Below are 21,526 nucleotides of genomic sequence, written 5' to 3' on the forward strand. Positions count from 1 at the left end.
CCGACTAATACAAACATATTCTTACTATATTTCAGTATAAGAATAAACTACAAATTCGTCAGCAAAAAAAGAAAAAAAGAAAAAATATATGACTCAGACTAACCTTGAATTAGTAAACTTCCCATAATAGATAACATAAGACTTACAAAATAAGTTAATATTAAATCTATGTAAGGAAATCCTCAATTGAATAAGTTTATTGAAGTTAATTTAGTAGTCTGATAATGTTAAAAAGTTATGTTTTCCCTTTTACTTGGAACTTATGTTAAAGTTATCTAGTTTAGATGAATAGCCTCAGAGATTGAAGTTATATATATACCACCTTATCTTAAAGCAGCGGACATTTAGATTTTCGCACAGTGATAGAAAAACTCACATTGATTACTGCCAAAAAAAAGAGAGTAAAATAATTCAAAATCTCTGGGGTTAACAGTTATGTGTTAGTTTATACACATAACATGATCGAGGACTATTATTATAGTATCACAACTGATAAAAATAAATACAAACTAACAAGATTAAGAATTTCATGTTTTTACAGATATTTAAAGAATCGCATATCCTAGACACAAACAACAACATTCAAATTGCAAACCTAACATATGTGGTGTTGAACATATTCACATTTTCTTCATCTGAACAAACTCCTCAATACAAAAAGAAAAGTATTGGTCATTTCCAGCACCCAAGGATCCACTGTACAGGACGAGTCAGGTATGGCTCTACTTTTTTCCTCCCCCCCCCCAAAAAAAAAAAAAAAACAAAGAAGTGTGGCTCTACTCGGGAATTACTGATCAACGTTGACCCCTAGCTCTGAAGTTCAGCAATATATTCCTTCTTGAATTTGCAGCAAAAAGTTTGAATGAGAGAGATATGTGTATGTGTCACTTTACTTATAGAATAGAGTCAGGATCATAGAATTTTTTGTAGCAAATTAAATGCCCTTGATGCACTAGTTGAATTCCCAACTAAATCAATAAGCAATTCATCGAGCTTGGGAATCTCAATGATAAATAATATTTACCACTGACTTGCTGCTATATACTGTAGGCACTTCAATTTCAGCTTTTCCACTTTCTGCATTTGAAAATTCTAGCTATTAAGAATAAACTCCAAAGACAACCAATGAAATTGGAAATTAAGTTCTTAATATCAGATTTTGGTTCCAACTTCCAAGTTTGTGTCTAAATCAAATAAATTGACATTTAAAGTCGCAAATATCAGTAGTTTATAACAATATCACGAACAAACTAATTTCATTAAATAACTTGAATACTAAGAAAATGTACAGTATGATTTCTTTTACCTCTACAACTCTTTTAACTTTGATAGGTGCTCTTCAGGGAATGTGTACCAAAGAGGGAGCCCGATGGCTGCAAGTTTTTTGAGACTCATGCTGGTTATGAGTTATAAAGGAATAATATTCATTAATCATCCAACTTGTCAATCCAAATGAAACTAGACCAGCACTCAAGCAGTCAAGTGTTGCTGATAAAAGAGTACCAACCTTCACACGGGCTAAAAAAGCAAATGTTCACCGAGACACTTATCAAGGAGAAAACAATGGTGCTGGATAATCTGTTTCAGAAAAAATATGATTACATACACATCAAAGACTAGTCACTCTCAACACATAAGCAAATACTGCAATATTTGACAATACACAGCTTTATTTCTCTAAAAGAAACATGCATATTCAACTTTTTCTTAGAAATTGTACATTCAAATCTAACATAATTCCTTTTTGCTAGAGAAAAAGAACCTATTTTAAAATGAAGGCCATACCTCATCTATGCCTTTTCCAGTCTTAAGTTTGTTATGCATTGCGTGCCAATTATATTCAAGAACATGAGAATATGCATTAATATATTAAAGTGTTGGTGCACTCAGCATATTTGAAATTTTATGACAAATTTTGCACATAAAAATAACATGGACGGAATCATAAAATTATAATGCAGAAAACAATAGAATTAAACCAACTTAATCAAAACACAGAAACCACAATAAATTTTTTTTAATCTGATATCTCCAAACTTATTTTTCTACTTTGAATTTATGCAGCATGAACTAGAACAAGGGCCATGGATATGACATAGCTGACACACACTAACATGGGCAGATCATGGGAAAATAAGACAATAACATTAATCTGTTTCTGTTTGTGTGTTCTAACACTTGTTAAGTAATAACATTAACAAGTACCTGTGTATGTTTCTGGCCAATTAAGCACAATTTAGTCCATTACATTATTAAAATAGTGGCGGTAAACACATAATCAGGGATGACTCACGATGTGAAAATTTAATGACAAATTCCAACAGCAAATCAAATTATACCTTTCTTAGATGTCAAGATATGCATTGCTTGCACATTGCGTAATTTTTTAAAGCAATTACCTCACTGCACTATCAGCTGCCCTGGCCCTGTCCTGGATGCACAAAAAGCAATTTCAGGAACTAAGAAAACACATACTCCCTTCATGCCATGACAAGGGACAATATTCTAATATATCTGTACCTTGTCAAAGTCGAGGAATATTTATTTTCTTGTTACAGATAACAACCATTTATTTTTATCACATCAGTTACAAGAGATAAATTGAATTTTATGCTCATTTAAATGTTGAAGTAGGGTGAAGATTGGACTTTACTTATGAAAGATAATTGTAATAACACCAGATGCATTTTTTTTTTTTTTTTTTGTAAGTTGTATAGAACAAGCTCAAAACTTTAACTGCAAAGAGAAAAAAAACCATCTAAGGAGAAATATTATTTTTTAAACAAAAGAATAATTCGGATATATGGTTTACCTGATTCTGCAAGGGGTTAAGAACAGCGGAACATTCAAAATCATTAAGAAGCTCTGTATCAGATTGAACAATGCTTGCATAGATACATCATGGGTTGCAATACATGGTGAAAATCCCATCAGTGAACATTCTAGGAATGATTGTGCGGATCCAAGGCACCAATCAAACTTGAAAGTGAAACCACAGTTCTTGCATCTTCCAACTAGAAACTAGTGCCTAAATTCTGCAGCTGTACCACTATGCCCTAGTAATTATGATTAAGAATTTTTGACATTTAATCAAACGAGTATTGTGAATGGCATAAAATTTTTTAAAAGGACATTTACCTGAAAAATCATAGTCCAATAATATGGAATTGCTTGAACTGATCTAGAAAATGAATTGAGTATTTTGAACTGGGAGGGAACATTTACATGCAAAATTAACATTATATATACATGAGATTTTCTTTTTGCTAAGTATTTACTTGATGTTGTCTTTTTGCTAAGTATGTACTTGATATTTAAACTTAATCATTGGTTACAACAGGTACAAAATTAACAAAAGGGGAAAGGAAAAATATATGCAACAAGAAACCTTTTATTTATTTATTGGCAAGTACGAACCTATTGAGTTTTGAAACCATGACCTCACCCTCAATTCCATTATTATTAGAGGAGATAGTGCCAACTGAGCTATAGCTCATTGGTCATAAGTGACCTCTTCTCCACAGTTTTTTTATTTATAAGAAAGTTCCATGCATATTGTGTGTACATGATATACAAGCATAACTATTTGCTCATGAACAATGTTTACTTTTCTCTTCAAAACATTCCAATAATCTAAATTTGGATCACTGTTTAGATATCATGCTAAATTATCACTTGTTGCAAAAGTTTAAACTCAGAATTTTAATAATATTTCAACAATTAGTGTAATTAATTGGAGATAGCAACTTAGGATAACCTGTATCATACCATGATATCGTGGTAAGCTATCATTTATTGCAAAAGCTTAAATTGTTAATTTTAATAATCTTTTAACTATTAGTAGAGACTAATTGGGGATAGGAACTTTGGATCACCAGTATAATACCATGATGAACTATTGCTTATCTGCTTATTCAAGTAGAAAAGCGTATATTTAATCGTTTAACTGTTATTTTAAGACAGATGTCTTACAAGGTTGTGTTTGACGAGAATGGCAATGTGAAGCTTGAGTGTCCAACCATAGTCCAGCAGTTTGCAGCAGAGGAAATATCTGCACCGGTCTTGAGGAAGCTTGTGGAGGATGCATCCAAGTTTCTGAATGATAAGGTGAGCAAAACAGTGATCACATGCCTGCGTACTCCAATGATTTGTGAAGGATGGCGACCAAAGATGCAGGCCACATTGCAGGGTTAGATGTTCTGCAAATTATTAATGAACGCACTGCTGCTTCGCTTGCCTATGGGTTTGAGAAGAAAAACAATGAGACCAATCTGGTTTTTGACCTTGGAGGTGGTACCTTTGATGTTTCAGGTATGCCAACTGCTTTGTTACATCTCTTTTAGGAATTTTTTGTTATTGGTAAGTTACATGAGCAACTGTTGAAAAATCTCACCCACAGCCCATTTTTATGGGAGGAGTGTCATTGGAGGCAGAGTTCATCAAATATTTTTGACTTCTCTCTTGCTAGTCCACTTCATATGTTTATTTCTACTTGTTGGAACAAGACAAATGAGCAGAGCTTTCACTTATATTCTTTGTTTTCTGATCCATTAGCAGTTACTAATTACAGTTTTGCATTCTATACTATAATTTTCAACAGAGAATATATTGGCAAAAACAGAACCTTCGGAATCAAAACACAGAAAACTGATTTTTGGAAATCAAACACACACTGATACTTCATAGAGGAAAACCACAGACTAGCATTTGTCAAAAGGCATACCTGTCTAATAAATTTCAACACAATTCTTCAAACTTGACCCCTGTCAGAGTGGTGTCAATGTGTTTTGAGCCATTTGCAGTGGAGGTAATGAAAGGTAAACTGGAAAATCAAAAGTATATTCTCAGTAAATATGAAAAAGAGAGATCGAATTATCGAAAGAAGTTATAGAAATAGCCACATACCTAATATTGGTCTGGGTCAAAGACGACAGCTCCATTTTCACTTTCTCAGCACTCTCAGTGAGACGTAGAGCTTGCTTGTCTTCCGAGGACAAGTTGAGACTGTCTTGAATGATGCAAAGCTTTCCCTCAAAGATATAGATGAAGTAATCCTCGTTGGTGATTCAACTTGCATCCCAGCTGTTCAGGAACTGGTGAGGAAGATGACTGGAAAAGAGCCCAATGTGACTGTAAATCCTAATGAAGTTGTTGCTCTTGGAGCTGCAGTTCAGGTTCGTCCTTCTCTCCTATTGAAAACATGACCTCACCCTCCATTCCATTATTATTGGAGGAGGAAGTACCAAATGAACTATAACACATTGGTAATAAGTGACTTCTTCTCCATAGTATTTTTATTTATAAGAAAGTTATACAAGCATAACTATTTGCTCATGAACAATGTTCACTTTTCTCTACAAGGCATTCTAATAATACGTTCTCAAAGTGATACTTTTTGTGTGTCTATATATATATGTATTCAAAATTGAATTTGTACATATCAGTAACTCAAAGTGAAATAAGTAAGAGAATGCAAAGAACTGTAGACGATTACTATAATAAAACTAATCGGAGGTAATCCTAAATTTATTCACAAAGGATTTGCAAGTAGGTGAGACATGAAATGGTTACAGAACTATAGTCTTCAAAGGGATAGAAGACTTGTTCATTGCTGCAGAGATAGTGATTCATTCTAATGTCTACAAAATAAGGACATCAACTACCAAAGAAAAGACTTACATCTGTAGAGAAGTCATCAAGTATGAAGTCATCAAAATACCAGAACAGAGAACTATGGCTGAGAGAAGCAATAACAGCATCACCCATCATAATTTCGACAATTCGATGGAGGCAGCAGTGGAAGGTTGCAAAGCCAAGCGAACCCATGATGACTGTGATGGGGCTGGAAGCTCTAATTACGAACCTCACCCGAAAAGGATTGAAAGGCTCACAGAATTTATGGCAAGTGAGTACGAGGAATGTGCTGAAGAGCTAGGTGATTGGCAGGAGTCTAGTGAAAGTGACCTTGAAGGTTAATCAACTTTTTTCTCTGTAAGTCGCTGTCTTTCTTCTTAATTCAAGTTTTGTTGGTTGCTACAATATCTTTTTCTTGTGTACAAATATTAATGGATTGCCCACCATATGTCTGATTAGAGTTGTTAATGATTTTTTCTGCAACAAAAAGCTTCTTGTTGTTCCATCAAGTATGAAGCCATCAAAATACCAGAACAGAGGATCCTAGGGAACAGGGGCACAAAACTCATATGTATGAGGAATTGCTTTCATCAACAGCTACAGAAATCAACCCAACAATGCTGAAGTTGAGGCTCTGTCATCATTACAGATTCAAGTGTTTGCAATAAATACTTGAGCAAAAATTCTATAATTGAGCCTTCAAAAAAGATGAGAATCCAAAAATGCAACTATAGAAGGAGGCATACCATGGCATCTAAGTTCGATCAAGATTTTCTTGCCATCTTTGATGGTGGATATAACTTGGAGTTGGAACCATCATTAACATAAGTGTGGGGCGATTGAAAGCCCTGAATCTTCTGCTCCATTGTTGAAAGCCTTGGGATCTATCTCTTCCATTTCCCTCAGGGCCCTTGAGTTTTCCAAAAAAGAAAAAAAGAAAAAAACTTGTTTGTTTCCTTTTCTTTGGTTTTCCAAACAGAGAGAGTGAATAATAAAAAGGAAGAAAGTACCTCAACGTTGTATGGAACATCTGGGCCTATTGACAGATGCACTCTACACCGACCCCCCACCTTCTTGGATGGTTTTTAACCCAATCCTTCATTTCACATATTACCTCAACGTAATTTAGCTCAGATGGGTTTGACCCATTCAATTGGTTCTGTAATTCGTTATTAGATAAAGAAAATATCCACAGATAGTCGGATAATTCATATAGATAAGTTGATCTAATGTTCTTTTTTTTACGACCATTGATGGAAAGGTCAACATAACACCAAGACGGCCATGGATATTTTACCGGTCCAAAAGCAAAACAGACATAAAAAATATTTGGAAATGTGCGACCAACCCAAAATGATATGACATTTCCATCACTCTCATGGTTTAAGTTTAACCACTTTGGAATCTCAGTTCCTGGTAGTCTAATTCCAAAATAATCATCTTCAGGTTTAGATGTTTGTGGATCCATTAATATCCTGCTTCTTGTTCCCTTGCGAGCTCTGTTTGGTAAAATCCCTGAAATTTCTACAATCTGCATTCAATTAGCAAATTGAATTAGGGAAGAAAGTAACAAAAATTGTTTCTTTTTTATAACTTTATAAAAAAAGAGAGAGAGAAACCTGATTCAATAATCTGCTTGATGATTGTGCATTCAACGAATAGCAATTTCTTACATCCACATCTCGCACAGATTGGGGAAGCCTTGGAATTTCCCGAAGCTGCTTGCAATTTCGTATTTGAAGGACCACTAAATTAGCAAATCTGCTTAGGCTTTCGGGGATGCTAACAATATTCGTTTCAGATAGATCTAGAGAATTCAATACGGGAAAGTACTCGGGTTTCATCAAAAAATTTAATTCAATTATATTTTTATTGCCCAGGAAACTCAGGGAACCCAAATTTTTACAACCGACTAAGTTTTTACAATGGGAAAGATACAATTTTTTTAAGCTTGGGGTATAGAACTCAGGTAATTCTGTAATGGACTCGCAGTTATTGAGATTGATATATTTTAAAGATATCAACTTGAGGCCGTTTGGAAGAATTTGAAGTTTTCCACAACCTTCGAGATCCCATCTCTCAAGCTTGTCAAGAAATCCAACCGACTCATGAGCCTTAACTAAATTTTTACAATGGGAAAGACACAATTTTTGTAGGCTTGGGGTACAAAACTCAGGTAATTCTGTAATGGACTCACAGTTGTTGAGATTGATATATTTTAAAGATATCAACCTGAGGTAATTTGGAAGTTTTTGAAGTTTTTCACAACCTCTAAGACTCCATTTCTGAAGCTTATCAAGAAATCCAACCGACTCATGAACCTTAACTAAATTTTTACAATGGGAAAGATACAATGTTTTTAGGCTTGGGGTACAGAACTCAGGTAATTCTGTAATGGACTCACAGTTTATGAGAGAGATATATTCTAAAGATATCAACCTGAGGTAGTTTGGAAGAATTTGAAGTTTTCCACAACCTTGGAGATCCCATATCTGAAGCTTATCAAGAAATCCAGCCGACTCATGAACCTTAACTAAATTTTTACAATTGCAAAGAAGCAATTTTTCTAGGCTTGGGGTACAGAACTCAGGTAATTCTATAATGGAGTCACAGTTGTTGAGATTGATATATTTTAAAGATATCATCCTGAGGTAGTTTGGAAGAATTTGAAGTTTTTCACAACCTTTGAGATCCCATAACTGAAGCTTTTCAAGAAATCCAACCGACTCATGAACCTTAACTAAATTTTTACAATTGCAAAGAAGCAATTTTTCTAGGCTTGGGGTACAGAACTCAGGTAATTCTGTAATGGACTCACAGTTGTTGAGATTGATATATTTTAAAGATATCAACTTGAGGTAGTTTGGAAGAATTTGAAGTTTTTCACAACCTTTGAGGTCCCATCTTTGAAGCTTATCAAGAAATCCAACTGATTCATGAACCTTAACTAAATTTTTACAATGGGAAAGATACAATTTTTTGAGGCTTGGGGTGTAGAACTCTGGTAATTCTGTAATGGACTCACAGTTGTTGAGATTGATATATTTTAGCTGGATTCCCTGTAGAAGAAAAAAAAAATTCATCCAACATTCAAATAAAATTTAAATAGATTATAATTTATAAATACTAATATTTTTACCAATTTGAATGTTGTCTCCAATCTACTACGTGGCATCCCAAGTCTAACAAGTTGTTGAGGATAATAGTTAGATGGCAAGGAAAATGGAAATTCTGTCCATTGAAGCAACATTAACCCGTTGGGGAGATATTTGAGTTCTTCACAAATGTGTACATTACGAACTATAAGAAATTTGAGATTTTTCATCTTTTCAAAAGCTTTAGCTTCTATTGGCATCGTTATCAGTTGAGGTGAGCAGCATATAATGCCCCGAATTTTACTTGAGCCCTAGTTGGACAAAGCATTAGTTACACTTAATAATAGAACAAAATTTTTTTAAAAAAAATTAGAAAAACATATCCAAATAAAATTAAAAATTTCTTCAATGTTAAAAAAGAAAAAAAAATAAATGGAAAAAACTCATTTGGAAAAAGGAGATGCAAAAGAGCTTATACCGTATTTGTAGTTAGAATTTCTTCAGCATCCTCAAAACACCATATCCTGCTACGTTCTCCGAGCTCTTCTGATTCTTGTTTAACAATTTCTCTCCCCATTTGTTGAAGCAAGTCATGCATCCACAACTTGCCAGATTGACCAACGGTTATAAGACACTTATCAATTAGTTTTCCAATTCCATATCCTGGATATAATTTGCAAGCATCTAATATATTCTCTACATAGCTCCTATTGAATCCCTTAAAGAAACATGCAATATCCAAAAAAATATCCTTTTCGGTCTTTTCAAGTCCATCATAACTTATTTTGAGCTTTTCCACAATTTTTTTGTGGGGAATGTTTTTATACTTTTCTAACGCACTTCTCCAATCACATATACTTTTTCCACACAAATCATAACCTATTATTTTAAGAGCTAATGGAAGGCCATTGGCATAATGTATGATTTGCTTTGCAACTTCTGAATAATCTTTTTTAGGTTCAATATTTGGGAAGGCATGTAGGTTGAAGAGTTCACGAGATTCAGATTGATTTAAACCCTTAAGCTCATAAATTAGATGATCTTTTCCAAGAGTATTCAGCACTTGTTTGTCTCTTGTTGTTATAATGACTCTACTTCCTAAAGCAAGCCAATCACATTCTCCAAGCAAAGTTTCCATTACTTCTGACTCATCCACATTGTCAAGAATTAAAAGAAGTCTTGTACGAGAAAGCATTTCCTTTATCATAATAATTCCTTTGGGTACGCTGTCTACCTTTACATATGTGCCTTGTGAGATCTTAGAAAGAAGCATCTCTTGTAGATTGATTATGTCAGCATGTGTTCTTGACTTTTCTCTGACATCCTCCAGAAAGCAACTCATTTCAAAAAAATTAGCGATTCTGTTATAAATAGCCTTTGCAATTGTAGTCTTGCCTACTCCTCCAAGACCATGAATCCCTACCATTCGAACATCATTTGAGTTCATATCTAAAAGCAATTCTATAGCATCCACACGAGAATCTATTCCAACTGGGTGTTTAGTAACAAATAACTGAGTGTGATTCAATTTCGTAATTGATATCTCTCTAATAATTCTCTGGATAAATTTAGTTTCAGATTCAACACAACTGTCACACACAAAGAATAAGAAACATATAATAAGTTAGACAAATTGAAAATATACATAGATGGGTCGTTCATGTATGAAGAGTTCAGAAGTTCAAAAGTTATTGTGTGTTGGAATAGTAAGTTCATTTAATGTGTAGTGCCTAGGGGCAAGGATCTTGTACTAGATTTGTAACTTCTCTTCATATAGTGAATTGCCCTTGTAATTTTTTTTTTTTTTTTTTTTTTTTTTTTAACTTTCTCATCATATCATTGTGTTATTTGTTTATAACTTTTATTGCTTGCTTTATTGATTTTTGACTTGTTGGTTTCATTGATTATTTCATTAAAATTAGGTTGATATAATTGGGAATTAATTCACAAATGTGTGCATTTAACCTTGGGAATTAATTCATCTCCAAGACTATTTTACAATTGAATATCGTGAGTGAGTAGATAATATATATATATATATATATATATATTTGTGATCTACTATAGATTCTCAATTAAAAGCGTTAAATAATCGTTTCAGTGAGCATGCAATGAAGTTTCTTTGAATGTTATTGAATAGATATTTTTTCAGCTACAATAGATTATCAATTAAAAAAATAATTTATGGTTTTATTAAGCATACAATGAAGTTGATTATTCTTAACTTAGCATTACATCTTCAAGAGATAAATGATTTCTTTTATTTAGAATTGATGATATATATTTGTTTGTTGAGAGAACAATTACTTACAAGATTTTACATATAATGAAAAACTATTATTATAAACAGAAGTTTATCATTATGGGCATAATGTAGTTTAATTTAATACTCAAACTTTAAAAAAAAATTTAAAAAAATTTAAGAATTGTACAAATAGATGGTTGGGAATAGAAGGTCAATAGCTTGTCAACTTGTTTTTAGAGTGGTTTGTTACGTACTTACTTATCTAAGACTTATTGCAACTACAAAATGAGGACTTTCTGTCATAAATATAGTGAAGATTAAGCTCACAACAAAATGAGAAGACAATTATCTAACACTCTTTGATCATGTATATTGAAAGTGAAATTGCTATTAAATTTAGAACAAAATTAATTATAGATTATTTTATAGAATAAAAAAGAAAATCAAATGCTATTTTGATAGATCATATATAAGTGGGTTGAAATATATTAAAAACAGTTTATTTTTTCTATGTTTTTGTTTATATTTTATTAATACTTAATAAAAACAAGTATATTTTTTACATATTTATGTAGTTTTGAGCTTTAGTATACTTCCTCTGTGAATTTTTTATATTCAAGATTTGGGCTTGCCAAAGATGAAATCCTAATTCCCTCGTAACCTTTTTGTAATCCATGATAGGGTTTATGAAGATCATTTAAAGTTTTTAACACATAAAAGTACACAAGAATTAATAGTCGTAAACTCATAATAGGTAAAATTATATGGCTTTAATATATATATATATATTTAATTTATACCATCGATTTTTATAACTTAACTACCTCTTTAGTAGAAGATTCTATGAAAAACAGGATACTTTCATAATCTAGAATTTAGTGAACACATTTCTTTTTTCGGGAATCCATAACAAAACTATTAAACTCTATAACTTATAGAAGAGTAGTTGATAGTTACATACCCATCCTTGTAATGCAACCCAGACAAATTAGTTGCTTTAGTCAAAGCTGTCCTCCACTTGTGAAGCCTCTCCATGTTATCCTTTGAATTTTCTCCATGTTGAGTTAGCGCTACTCCAAACTTTCCCTTTTGTTTACGTATTTTTGATGGATCCACTTTATAAAATATAGGTAGAACTAATTGTCCATTATTCCTACATTCAAGAATCTTTACAAGTTCGTCTAAGCACCAACTGGAAGATGCATAATTTTCAGAAAACACAATAATCGAAATCATTGACAATTCAATAGCTATAAGAAGTTTTGTTGAAATTTCTTCTCCTCTCTGAAGGTCATCATCGATAAAAGTGTTAAAACTCTTATCACATAAAGCTTGATATAAATAGCCTGTAAAATTATAGCGGGTATCTTTGCCTCTAAAATTTAAGAAAACATCATAGGTGAATTGGGGAGTGAAAGAAGAGGAGGCTCTGTAGTTGATTTGGGGAGCCATAGGAATCTAGAGCAAAAAAATTGATAAAATTTGGAAAAAAGAAAGATGTGATGAGATGCAAAATCGAATGACTTTAATGACAATATGCAATTTGACTGGAAAAGTGGGTGTAATCCTCCTCACTTCTCTCTATATAAAAATGATAGCAGTGATGGTCCACACGTTTTCAATTTTTAGTTTTCTATTAAAAAGTAAGAATACACAATTTGATTGATTCTCCAAAATTTCATACTTTTTTTTTTTCTTTTTGATGAAGTTTCATACTTTTCTCACAACCCATAATTTTGAGTAAAGTTTGTTTTCTAGAAACTTTCTTAGCACAATCCTTTAGGTGGTCCCATTCTTTTTTCAAAGAAGACCCTTCTTTCGAAGAAATTGTATTAACACAATCCTTCTATGTACAACTCTCTCTTCTTCCCTTTCCCTTCCCTTACTTTTTCCTCCCTTTTTTTCTTTTGTGTCATCTCCCTTACAACCAAACAGGATATTAGTTTCCAAATTTAGCTAATAAAAAAAAAATGTTTTGAGGATATTAATAAAAAGAGTCTGAATTCGGTAAGAATGGGGTGTAAAATTTATGTTTTATACCATTCAATAAGAGATTGTCACATCAAATTTTTACTTAAACTTAGTACATCATACCACAATTAATAACATCTTAATAAACTCCCAATTTGGTTGAATTTTCAGATGAGTATTAGAATTGATTGAGTATGGTTGGGCTTATTCTTTAATGTGTGATAAGATAATGTGGCATGTTGGAATTGGAGGGTGTAAAACTTGGGTTTTAAACCAAATCCTTATAGAATTTGATCTTTAATAAAAATATGGAAAAAACACTATGTGTCAAAATGGTTTTTAACATCTTAAATGTGTCAAATTTTTTTCTAAACTTTTGGTATTGTGTCAAAATAATCATTATTAATACATGGTACATGAAAAAAATTGATGTAACATTAATATCAAAATAATATTTTTATGCCATCTAAGCTATCCTTTGGGTTCTCATGTGTCCTTAATTATAAAATAAATAAAATATTGAAAATATATTATTTGCAGCTCCCTAAGTAAATGAGATGTCATTTTATTAGCAAAAATTGAAAATTTCTTTTCTTTTCTTTTCCTTTGCTTTCTCGGCAACCAAACGGGATTTAAGTCTTGATTTTTTTAGTTAAAGTGCTCATAAACAGCATTTGAAAAACCTACTATTTACCTAGTTTTAAAATGGAAATTTTTAAAAAACAAAAAACCAAATGTCAATTTATTACATTATCATTTTTTTAAGAAGTCAAAGTTATTGCCAATTATATTAAGAAAAAAACCTTATAAAATGATGTGGTAATGAATATAATTAGTGTCATATCAATAAGGTAATAAATAAATTTCTTAATTATTTTTCTATTTTGTGTTTAAAAATTGATACATCCATTTAATAAAATGTATAGTAACCTACCATCACTCTATTTAAATTTACTTCTTGTTCATGAAATCACAATCCCATGTGGCCCTTTTAGCTGACTAATACAAATATATTCTTACTATTTTTTAGTATAAAAATAAACTACAAAGTTGTCATGAAGAGGTGAGCCAAAAAAAAAAAAAAAAAACTATGACTAACCATGAATTTGTAACCCTCCCATAATAGATAACATAAGACATGCATAATAAGTTAATAACAAAAAAGTACGAGATAAGAAGTTAAATCTATGTAAGAAAATCCTCAATTGAATAAGTTTGTTGAAGCCAATTTAGCAGATGCACTCCAGAAGATGACAATTTTACACTCTCCTTTTGTAACATCAAAAACATTAAATTTAATACCAATTTTACTTGAAAAAAAAAAAAAAAAAAAAAAAAAAACTTACAAACAGACTTAACTAAAAATATGATTGATGTCAACCCAAAAAAAAGATTGAAAGTCACATAAAGTTGTAAACGAGCCAATATTAAAAATTCAGACTTGTTCATTGAGCTTAAGTTCATTACGTTCAAGTTTTGTACACGTATTTGTGGAGCAAACTTGAACTTGTTTACAAAATATTGATTAATAACTTTTGTTTTTTTTTATATACAAGACATGCTAACATGAATTGACAATGCTATTTAATCCAGACTGAAATCAGCAGAGGTGTAAGAAAAAAAAAAATCCACCAAAAGAGAAGAAAAAAGAATCGAAAGAAAGAGAGAAGGCAATGACCTTTTGGAAAGCTCTAGGTGAGAAGTGATAGTAATAAACTAAATAAAGATGTTCGTATACATCGGTACGTGAATGCGCATTGTAAAAAAAAGAGAGGAAAAAAATTAAAGTGATTCCCACTTTCTCTCTTTATGGAAATGCAAAACGTATAAACTTCGTGAAGAAAGAATCTCTATTTTTTTTTCTTTTTTGGTCAAAAGGTAGAGTATATTAGATTAACTAGCCACAAAAGGAAACGTAACAAATCAGGAGATCCTTTTTGGTCCAAACGATCTCTACTTTTTTTTGGATAGGATCTCTACTTTTATTCACTATTGTGGTTATTCTTCTGTACCATATAGCATAGAATAAGTAATAAATCAAGTGGCACTTTATCGATTGCACCATTGTTTTGTCTCTTTCGGATATATTAGATTAGGAGCCACTATCTCATTAAAAAGAAAAAGAAAAAAAAGAAAAAGAAAAAAGAGGAGGTTGGTGTTGCTGTAATTCAATGTAATAAAAAATCGGTTTTCATGAATTTTTTTGGTTATACTAAATTTTGGTTCTATTTTTACATGAGAGTGATAGATGTCATTTTTTTTTTTTTATTGTTAATGCCCTATGACTAAAAATATACGTGGATGATTTTATTAATTGCCATGTATTGAGTTGAAATAATTTTCCTTCAAACTAATAGAGGTAAACTTTTTTAATTATTATTTTGAGTGTTAGATGCCTTTTTATTATTTAAATTTTTTTTGGAGATAATATATGTTTTGACGTTTTTGTATATAGACTTTATCTATCATCTTGAGATTATTTGTAAACTACTCATAGACCCATTGTAGACACATGTGATGAGTGAAAATATATTAATATTTGTGTGGGGCTAGAGAACTTAAGACCCGGCCCACTTTCCATTAGGGCCCAGGGCCCGTGCCGAGGAGGGTAGTTGCCGAGGACGAGTAGGGAAAGACCAAATAGCCTATAGAGGCAGCTGAGGATGACCTTGTCCTCGGCATCCCAAAACTTCAAAAGAAAGAGCGACATGTCGTCAAAGGCAACCTCCAAGGCGCCCCCAGAGGAAGAGGCGAGTAGAATGGGACTCACATGGGGGTACGTAGTGGGGGTGGTTCAAGGTAAATACGTCACCTTTGTATTGAATGCGCCCACAAACGTCCTAGCCATATTAATGAGAAAAGACTCCTGAATAGTGTGGTTTCGGTTATTGCAACTAACAGAAAGCAGGGGGAGGCGGCTGATGGGACAGGTATTTGAATAGGTACCTGCCTGATCAACAGATGGAGGGTCAAGATTAACTGAGAAGAGCTATATAATGTGAAGATTTATGCGCCAAAAAAAGTGGGGGACAAGTCGTCTCTCAAACCATGGAGTCCTAAAAAAGGAGAATAATAAGAACATGATGCTCCTCGGACGAGGTCTAGGGACCGGAGCCACTTAGGACGTACCGGAAAAGATTATTCTTAAACACGTCAGGTTCATCCTAATGCAAATCGCTATGGAAACCATGATTAACTACCGTCTGGGGACCAAGGCCTAGCTTTTCAAACCTACGCTCTACAAATTATATTGTTTGGGCCCTTGATGTACGAACCCAATATTATTTTGGGGCCGTTACGAATTGAGTCCTATAATGTGTAATTTGTTTTTTGAAATTTATTGAAGAATGTTTGATCTCTTTAAAAATGAAACATATTTTACAAGTATTTTCTATCTCTCTTTTTCTACAAATATATTGTTCTATTATATATTTGGGTGTGTTTGAAAATTTGATTGATATATATTTTTTGAGGTGGTTCATATTCATTTAACAATTACTTATAGTGCATTATGTTTTCATGATTGTTTTTTGTAGAACTAAAATTTTTAAGTTTCAAATTTTTTTTCTTCAAATTTCTTGTTTTCTTAAGGAAATTATTATAATAATCAAAACTCATAACAAAATTATAATATTATCTTAATAAAAATTAAAATGAAACCAAATGCATTAAAGATAGACAATATAATAATTTATTACTCACCCAATTTGTAGACACATTCAAACATATAACCAATGGCGGAGTTAGGAAATTTTCTCAAGGAGGGGCGGTGAATACATTTTTGTGTAATTTTTAGATCTATTACCAAATGCAAAAGAAGATTAATGGAAAATTTCAGAAGTTAGGGGGGCATGAACCCCCTTCCCCCCCCCCCCCCCCCCCCTCCCCCCCAACTTCACTTTCAAAATAACTAAATATTAATCCATACAAAAATCAACATAAGCTATAAGAGGGAAGGAGAGGAATTGCGATGGAGAATTAAAAAACACTGAAACTTCATCAACTTAAGGTGTAAGAAACAATAAAAAATTCAGCTAAAAAAGAAAATAAATTTTTTGAATGGAAAGAGAAAGAGTATTCACCTTTTTGGAAAGCTCTAGGAGGGAACCAAGAAGTTAGAGTGATATAGATGTTAGCACATGAACGCACATTATTTAAAGAAAAAAAAAATGATCTCCACTTTCTCTCTTTATGGAAAATGCAGAATGTGTAGACACCCTTTGGAAAATTGCAATTGCGGAAACTTTGTGGTCGAGTGATCTCTACCTTTGTTGACTATCGAGGTTAACAAAAAGGAATCTATGTGGAACAATGTTAATCTGCTTTCATGCAATTACTACTTTCTATTTCAAATGATTAAAGTCAATTGCACATCATTACTCTCTCTATTTTATAGAATATGCTGTAATTGGGGAATTGATCCCTCTATGGTGCTTGTTGATTCTTATCTAGCTCGAGGGGTTAGTGATCTGCTGTTTTTGTTGTCAGTAGTTTATGCTTTGAGTTTGTGTTGATTGCTTTTAGGTTCGCCTCTGTGATTTAGATGCCGATAGTTTGCTTATTTCAGTTGTGAGGTCTGATGGCCTAGACTTTGTAAAGTTTCAAAGAGATGTCCAATCAATCTCTCTCTCTCTAAATATATATATATATATATATGCAAAGCTTAGAGAAAGTCCAACTAGAATTTCAAATTAGAGGCCAATTTTGCGTCATATATCTTAAATTTTTTATTTTTAGAAAGAGTTTAATTTCCTAAATTAGAGTCAAATGTGGGACCACATTATAAATATTCATCAAAGTGAGTTATTGAATACAAAAACTAAATAGTTTAGAATAAATGAATCATAAAAAAAAAAAAGTGTTTCACAATAACAAAAATTAAGAAGTAATAAATAAATAATAAATAAACATAAATAGTTTACATTTTACACCTAATAATATTCTTACAAGACTTTTTAAAGATTTAACAAAATATAAAAATTGCTATCAATAGTATTTATATATATAGGAATTGTATTATGCATCTTACTGTATATCTTTAAGTATATCTATGCATATGCATGTAGTTACAAGCTTCTCTCTCTCTCTCTCTCTCTCTCTCTCTCTCTCTATATATATATATATATAGCCAAAACTTAGAAAAAATTCAATTAAATTTTAATTGGATTCTCAATTTTGCGCCATGTATCCCATTTAAATTTTAATATTGTGTCAAATGAATTATTGAGTGTAAAAATCAAAGAGTCCAAATTCAATTAAATTCTAAATTTGATTTCAATTGGAGTCCAATTTTTTGCCACGTTTCCATCTAAGTTTTAAATTTTTTTTTGCAAGTGAAGTATTTGGTGCAAAAACCAAAGAGTCTAAAATCAATTAAATTTTAAACCATATATATATATATATATATATATATATAATGAGAAACCATTACATATTTTAGAAATGTATCGTTTAAAAAAAGTGTAAGCTAATACCATATATAATTTGAACCTCTTCTAAAAAAAAAAAGTATAATTTGAACCATATAATTGTGATTATTTTTTAATTGTACCTATGCATATACATGGAACTACACACTATTAATACCCATTTTTGTGACACTATTTTTTACAAGCCCAATTCAACCAATTCTAACTTCCTTGTGGGCTCAATTTATGTATTCTATTCTATTATATTCTTTTAAGCATAGCTCAAGCCCATATGACATATTGGTGGAAATTGAGGAAGTGTGATTTGGAGAGTATGAGTCGGTTTCTTTCGGACCTTTTGCATGAACCCAGCCCATGTGTGCTACCAAGTGGGCAAGGGACACTGGTAGCACCTTAGGCTCATGAATGAGGTCTTGTACTTGAAATTTCCACCTCAAAAGAGTTTTTATACTTTGGCTGATTATGGCCCAACTTTTCTGCTCTGTACTTTTTTTTACCTAAAACACATAGCTGACCCCAAGTGGCTAGCCTTGTCTGCTACAACAACCAAATGCAAACTCTAAGGGCCTGCCATGTTTAGGAAACATCAACCCATGAATTTAGGCCACTCCATTCCCAAATTATGCAAAAAGCAAGCTAACCTTCTTATCCAATTAAAGCAAATCTGACCATAACCTTTTTGATTGAAACCTTAGGGTTCAAAGCCTCTCTTATTGACTAAAAACCAGTCACTTAGAGCACCCCAAACTCAATACAAAAAGGCCCCAATCAAATTCAAAATGAACCACATTTTTCCCACAGAGCTGAAACTTTAGAGCCAAAGCCCATTCAACCAGCTAACATCCTCACAATTTTGAAGTTTGTGGGTGGAAATATAGATACAGGGGAACCTTCCCTCTCTTCCTCACAACCCCTCTCAATTTCCCTCTTCTCGCTGACTGTGAGTCGAAGTTGTTGGAGTTGTGTACTTTTTCTACATTTTCTTGTATTTTAGTTATGACATTTTGATTTCTCTCTTGTTAAAGCATCATTAGCCTTTTATTCATTATATATATATTTGGAATTTTGGGCTTGATTTTCTACAAATAAACATTTCTAAAGAATCCAAGAGGAGATTTAGGCTAATCTTGCATTTTTTACCCTTGTCTCAAAATGTCCTCGACATTTTGGCAACTCCGCTAGGGACTCAAGCAATTGAAACAAGAGGAATTATGTCTCTGAATATACAAAATCAACAAAAGATGATGCTATCAACACCAACTTGTCATTCCAAAAGGCATCGTATGATGTCTTGTTATCCCAAAAGAAGCATCATGATGTATTGTAAGAAGTGGTCCATTTTCAGCTTGTCAACATGTTAAGGACACTCTAAGACGTGCAACAAATCTGCTACAGCCTTGCACAAACCATCCAAGAAGAAAAAGACTTTGAGGATGGAAGAGGAACTAAGGATATGTTTGGTAACTGTTTTTTCCCCTTATTTTTTGTTTCCAAAAACAATTTTCTATTTTTGAAACTAAAAATTGGTTTGGCAACCCAAAATGGATAGAAAACCTCAAAACTCAATTTGTGAAGGAAATTGAAAAAATGCAAAAGACTGTTTTCAGTTTATAATTTTCAGAAGTCAATAAAAACACGCATTTAATTTAATGAATCTGTCTTATTTAATGAGTTAGCATTAGAGTTCAAATCCTAGTAACAACATATTTTAGTATTTTTTTTTTCTTCAAAAAACTATATATATATTTTTTTAATTTTAACTAACCAAACATGTTTTTTATTTTAAAAATACAAGAAAATTGTTTTTTTCTTTTCATTCCCCAAAACAAGTTTTTGAAAATAGAAAACAAAAATTGTTACCAAACATAACCTAACTCCTTTATTAATGGGAAATTTTTCCTTCTACTCATTTATATACTCTTTTAGCTATTATATTTATGGATGAACCATCCTATATCTCTTGCTTTACTTGATATTTGTGAAAATTTTTGCTTTTAAGTGATAAAAAAAAATTGGCATTGATATTAACTCCCAGAATACTGCTTGATGACTCAAGAAAGCTACCTGAGATTTAAACAACCGAACTCACCTATCAAAAACAAAAGTTTTAAACAATCGGACTCTTGAGAAAAAATAATGTTTGATATTGATAAATTACCAGTTGTCCCCAAAACTTAAACTGTTAGAAAATAATGAATTTAATCATGTAATCATTATTCAAACACTCCTCTCATGCATGTGTGGGTCCAAACTCCCCCTTAATAAGTGGGGCCAAACATGTAAGATTTTTTTTTTTTTAAATGGGAGGTGTAGTGAAGCCAAGGTTGAATTAGGACCACCTACTTGGATACCATACCATGCTAAATTACCTATTGTTTCAAAAGTTTTAGTTATTGGGAAATGATGAATTTAATTACTTAATTATTAATCTAATAGATATAATCGGAGTAGCAGCAGCAAAAGAAGCACTCCTGACCAAATGAGCTTGGAAGAGTAAAAAAGATGTTCCAAAATACTGTAAATGCTTACTAAGCCAGCACTCATAAAGCATTGGGTACATACATTTCCATCTTAAATAGCTGAAAAAATTCACTGATATATTGTAAACTAACTTATAATCATAGGTACATTAACGCATCTTTGACTTTAAGCGAACCACTAATGATGGTTAACTTCCTCAAAGAGAACCCTTTGCATGAGGAATGCCCATTTACTATCCTAGTAGGACCCACTTTTAGTGATACATGAAGAAGGCTTGAAACTAAGCAACAGTCAATCGGTGGAGAAGTAGGTAGAAACTGCGCTAGCGCGTGGTGGCACGTGCAGTGTTCAGTGGAGACCGGACTTCTAGGTTTTTCTCGCGGGAGGCCGTGGGGAATGTCTGTGTTGTTGGTTTCATCAGGCGAAGCTTGGATTTGCACAGATCTAAGATTGATGTCACGGGCTTGTTTGAGTTTGTTGGATTTTGACACAGCATAGAGCCATGGTGGCTGCGAGATGCCGTGGAGTCTAGATCCAGCAGAGAAATATGTGTGACTTCAGATGGTGGTATGCACGTGTGAATCTTCTTTGCTGTGTAGAGATGTTTGTTTGATGCCAAGAATGAAACCTGGCTCTGATACCATGTTGAAATATATTATTAGCAATGTAAA

At 32.4% G+C, this 21,526-nt stretch overlaps 1 protein-coding gene across 45 annotated transcripts in view; it reads right to left on the bottom strand.

The window, feature by feature from the left end:
* Window positions 1-490: 490 nt before the first annotated feature.
* LOC126694481 (disease resistance protein RUN1-like) overlaps window positions 491-21,526 on the bottom strand; it is a 106,269-nt gene continuing 85,233 nt past the window's right edge. For 13 of the 45 annotated variants that reach the window (XR_007645794.1, XR_007645793.1, XR_007645792.1 and 10 more), the window contains 6 exons: window positions 3,973-4,723; window positions 2,813-3,056; window positions 2,340-2,431; window positions 1,508-1,578; window positions 1,307-1,396; window positions 491-1,077 (listed from right to left, as the gene is read on the bottom strand). The gene's annotated coding sequence lies outside the window, so the exon portion shown is untranslated. Of the gene's footprint in view, window positions 1,078-1,306; window positions 1,397-1,507; window positions 1,579-2,339; window positions 2,432-2,653; window positions 2,737-2,812; window positions 3,057-3,972; window positions 4,823-4,905; window positions 6,269-6,380; window positions 6,545-6,644; window positions 7,166-7,253; window positions 8,012-8,073; window positions 8,196-21,526 lie in introns of those variants that run through there. The other 32 variants (XM_050390791.1, XM_050390790.1, XM_050390786.1 and 29 more) reach the window with 25 other exon arrangements.

Source organism: Quercus robur, chromosome 8 (genome assembly GCF_932294415.1).
Source record: "Quercus robur chromosome 8, dhQueRobu3.1, whole genome shotgun sequence".
In the NCBI taxonomy this organism is placed as follows: domain Eukaryota; kingdom Viridiplantae; phylum Streptophyta; class Magnoliopsida; order Fagales; family Fagaceae; genus Quercus; species Quercus robur.